General features: G+C 38.3%; 1 non-coding gene across 1 annotated transcript; it reads left to right on the plus strand.

The window, feature by feature from the left end:
* The first annotated feature begins 1,873 nt into the window (after positions 1 to 1,873).
* Positions 1,874 to 1,945, plus strand: trnaa-cgc (transfer RNA alanine (anticodon CGC)). The gene has a single exon. It is a non-coding gene; the product is annotated as a tRNA-Ala (tRNA).
* Positions 1,946 to 5,038: the final 3,093 nt, after the last annotated feature.

Below are 5,038 nucleotides of genomic sequence, written 5' to 3' on the forward strand. Positions count from 1 at the left end.
CCTTCCATTGCGGATGATGCGGAGATGAGCGTTTTTTACAGAGCTTGTCTCCAGCGTTGTCTGAGATCAGCCAGCGACGGGGCTCGCCGCTCTCAACTCATTGCCGACAGAACATGAGTATATGAAAATACGTAGAGGAAAATTAAAACGCGAAAAGTGAACTGCGTGGTACCCCCAGTCATAGAGCACACAATCAGTGTGTCACTTTTCATGACATTTTTGCCTGTCAAAACTGTCGGGACTGTTATGCACAAGCACTCCTGGTTGCGGCTTCCAGGAAATATACGCAGCGCCACACCATATGTTTCTATTTGTTATTTTCCAAGTGGTGAGAGTGCAACTGAGCATCAATTGTAACATCCCAAGTAACGATGTCAGGCTTTCGTTGGTTTCTAAAGATTTATTTCAATCACAACTCCGCGACAGCTCGTGAAAGCAGAGTGTGCTCTCCCTTCACTTTCGCTCCTGCGTGATGCATTCAATTGCGTTCACGAAAAAAACAGTGATCACAAAACGGATTTCCCGACCTCTGGTCTAGAGGTGTAGTAATTTCGAAATTTCCCGCTAGCAAGTAATGAGTTGTGTGCGGGCGATGACGTAACATACGTATGAGGCTTCTCCTTTCAACGCATGCGTAGTTTGCACAAATGCAGGCATACCTTGCAGAAGCGGGGGGACTTAAAAGCACCTTGAACGTAAATGCGCCAGGTATAAAAATAGTCGCCAAAACACCCTTGGGAAAATTAGCTGTCCAATGTTGACATAGTCTTGGTGTTGCAGCGTCACCATGTAAACGGTCCATAAAACATAACGCGACGAATGCTCGTTTTCATCTGATGAGACGAAAATGCGCCATAGCCATACGCGCCATGGTTCTCCCTCCCACCCCCCCGGTGGCCGAACATGTCATTGCATGTAATTGTCTTTCCAATACAGTATATGAATTTAAAATTGACTTTGCCGGTAAAATGTTGTCTATAAAAGTTGTAAAGCAATAAAACAAACAACAAAAATGAATGAAAGGAACAAAAATAATATTTTTGTAATGGGTCAAAATTAATTTTCAAACAGATCATGTGATTAGCACCTTAGATACGGTCATTTGCTTTGCTTAGCCAAAACCACCTCATGGGAGAAGAAACAAGATGTACAGTGGGGAGAACAAGTATTTGATACACTGCCAATGGGTTTAATTGGCAGGGTATCAAATACTTGTTCTCCCCACTGTATATGTAATTTTTTTAAAACCTAATTTTTCAAATTAAAAAAAAAGGATGCAGTCTCCTGTTTTGCCTGCCTGCTTATGTTTTGCAAGGGAATGTGATTGGAAAAACTTGAACGTGGAACGCAAAAATCGGCGTCTACTTCTCCACAGAAAAACATGCGCGTTCATACAAGCATGCACACCCACACACACACACAGCTGGGATGCCTGTATTTCCGAGCATTATCTAAGCTACTAACTGAACATATATCTTGTAAGTTAATTTTATTGCTGACACCGCATCTCGGGGTCATCAACATGTTTTGCCCCCCTGCCACAAAACTAAAACTCCGCCTATGGCCATTGCTTCCTTCAAATGTTTACAATGTGTGACATTTTCCTATTTTATGTGTAGTTAGCCTGCATTGTAGCAGTGTTTAGTCGTGTCAGTCATGTGATGTGCTGCACCCACCCCCACTCACCAGTGTGCTCTTCAGGCTTCCAATTCTTGACTCTTGACACCTTGTCCAATGCAGATTCTTGACTCTTGACAAGGTGATGCTGCTGGAACTTTTGTTTGGTGCTGTTCCAGTGAGATTTACAAACATGACTGTCCGAAGAAGACATCAAATCAGGTAAAATTATTCGACTCTGATGAGGTTGAAGAAGGGGGATGTAGCTCAGTGGTAGAGCGCATGCTTCGCATGTATGAGGTCCTGGGTTCAATCCCTAGCATCTCCATTTACTTCAACCAGAGGCTTGATAACCTCATCAATTACTTTATTTCTATATCAACTCACTGGGTTTGTCTCACAATCAAAATATATGGATGTATGTCACCCTCAATGCCTCCTGTTCTAGCTCAAATAAAAATCTATTGCCATTGATTGCAGCCAATTACTTGATAAGTAAACAGTAGAACTCTATTATTTGTGTATTGTGTATAAAATCATAGGGCTCCATTTTAGCAGCTGGCCCATCTCCACTTAAGTATAGAAACCATCGCATCTTGATTTCCAGGCAGTTGCAAGCCTCACTGCACCTGTTTGAGGACCACTCAACATTAAAAATCAATGAAATTAAAAAATATTGTTGAAACTGTTCTGATATTTATATTCATAAAATAGTAGCACCTATGAAATGTGCGATTTTCTGCGTTTAACCCTTTCAGAGACAGTGGTCACGATACAAAACATCTCATCAAATGTTATCATTGGCTTAAGTCATTCACTGCCAGCCCAGGTCACAAAGTATGTGTTGTGTTGGTTAGTACAAGAGGGACATTGATATTAAAAACACCTAATGATGGCAATAGACTTCCAATATATTTTAACTGGGAGGGGCTGGAATCGATCAGTTGATAACAAATCCATCAATTGATTGCTTCCAGCCCCTCTCAGTTGAAATGGATTGGACATTTATCGCCGTCAATAGCAGCCAAGATCACAAGAGCTTTATAAAACAAAACAAAAACGATGAATAAACACAATTCTCAGCGCCAAATAAAAATTGTCCATACTTGCTTGAGTTCATTTCATCATTCTTATTTATTACAATTTGTTTAAATTTATGTTTTGAATTTTAAATTTTTAATAAATAAATTTGTATTTTATTTATAATTACATTGGTACCTCTACATACGAATTTAATTCATTCATGGACCTGGGTTGTAAGTCGAAATGGTCGTACGTAAGAATACTATATACATACTATACATATTTGTTCCACAACCCAAAAACCTAAGGTAAATCCTGAATAAGTACTGCAAGTACAATTTCACTCAAACACACGCTGCGTTCAAACGCCGGATTTAGGTGGAAAAAGGACCAATGTTTGACACATACAAGCAGGCAGGAGTGTCTCAAGAGTGATTTGGTCGAGGATTCAAATTATTGTATAAAGGAGCCCCATGCATGGACTTTGAAACGTTGTGAAAAAAATGCATGGAAAAAATTTGCGTAATTTTAGCTTGAAATATTTACGTAGAAAGAATCATAACTGCCCGTTTTTTTTTGTTTGTTTGTTTGTTGTTTTTTAACCAAGAATCTAGAATGTTCTATGTTCATATCTATAGAAATTTCGGGAGCAATCTAACGCGTTCATTTTTCCAAATCAGTAATCTAATTAAAGTTAGTTTCCTTAGTGTCTGTGCATTACTATTTTGTTATTACCTCATAATGTTTGTAGAATGAAGAATATTGTTGTCATTTACGAAGAGTATTTTGAATAGAAAATGTTCATTTCTATGGTAACTGCTCATAGTTACTTCCTGTTTTGGTCTCGAGTCACACGTGCTCAGTGTTTTGGGACTGAGAAAGACGTGTGTCAGGCCAGCGCGGGTGCTCATTCGAGCTGAGTGCAGCCACCTATTGAGATGTGCAACAGAATATGGATTTGTGTGGGTCCATGAATGAATGTGGGTATTTTTCCTTCATTCTGGAGGGTTCCAGCGATAGGTCAGAGCTGCTATGGTGCAAGCCGTTTCGTAGCTGTGCCATTGCAACGACGGATAGTCGTCGCTCCTGCTGTTTTTCGCAAAGTCCGCATGAATTGTTTACATCATATTCGTGTTGCACATTTATGCCGTGAGGTGACAAGTTCGTTTAGCATTTTTGGGATGTGTTGTTAGGAGAGTCTCAAGAGTGATTTGGTCGAGGATTCAAATTATTATATAAAAGAGCCCCATGCATGCACTTTGAAATGAAAAAAATTGAATAGAAAAAATGTGCTTAATTTTAGCTTGAAATATTTATATAAAATGAATGATAACCGCCCGTTTTTCCGTTGTTGTTTTTTTTAACCAAGAATCTACACTACTGTATGTTCATATCTATAGAAATTTTATGATGTACACATTTATTTACAAGCATTTTCCAATTAAAAAGCTCTTTGCTTTGTGATGGCCGCCATGTTGTATTTTTTTATCCATACAGAATAGCACAATTACATTCAAATAATCAGGTCACTTTTGGCCAACTTCCCATTTTGGACAAAAAAAACAGGTAATTTAAACAATTCTGTGTCCATACATAAACGTGTTTTATTTTATGTAACATTTCAATCTAAAAACGACGAGGGCCAGATAGCCTGCAAGACGTGCTGAGGGAATAGTAACATCGGAATCAACCTAAATAATTTGTGATTGTATATAGAAAAATGCATGCTCCAGGCTTTCCTCAAGTAATACGTTTCTGATGTGAAAATTGAGTTATTTATTAGGTGTTGAAAACTAAACTAAATAAATGAATAATTTTTTTTTTTTTTTTTTTATTAAAAATTAAAAAAAACAAGTCACTATTCTGGGCAAAAATTTATATGATATGTTGAATATTGCTATAGGTCCTGAAAATATACAGTGCCTTGCAAAAGTATTCGGCCCCCTTGAACCTTTCAACCTTTCGCCACATTTCAGGCTTCAAACATAAAGATATAAAATTTTAATTTTTTGTCAAGAATCAACAACAAGTGGGACACAATCATGAAGTGGAACAAAATTTATTGGATAATTTAATTTAAACTTTTTTAACAAATAAAAAACTGAAAAGTGGGGCGTGCAATATTATTCGGCCCCCTTGCGTTAATACTTTGTAGCGCCACCTTTTGCTCCAATTACAGCTGCAAGTCGCTTGGGGTATGTTTCTATCAGTTTTGCACATCGAGAGACTGACATTCTTGCCCATTCTTCCTTGCAAAACAGCTCGAGCTCAGTGAGGTTGGATGGAGAGTGTTTGTGAACAGCAGTCTTCAGCTCTTTCCACAGATTCTCGATTGGATTCAGGTCTGGACTTTGACTTGGCCATTCTAACACCTGGATACGTTTATTTTTTAACCATT

This window comes from Corythoichthys intestinalis, chromosome 7 (genome assembly GCF_030265065.1).
Source record: "Corythoichthys intestinalis isolate RoL2023-P3 chromosome 7, ASM3026506v1, whole genome shotgun sequence".
NCBI lineage: Eukaryota > Metazoa > Chordata > Actinopteri > Syngnathiformes > Syngnathidae > Corythoichthys > Corythoichthys intestinalis.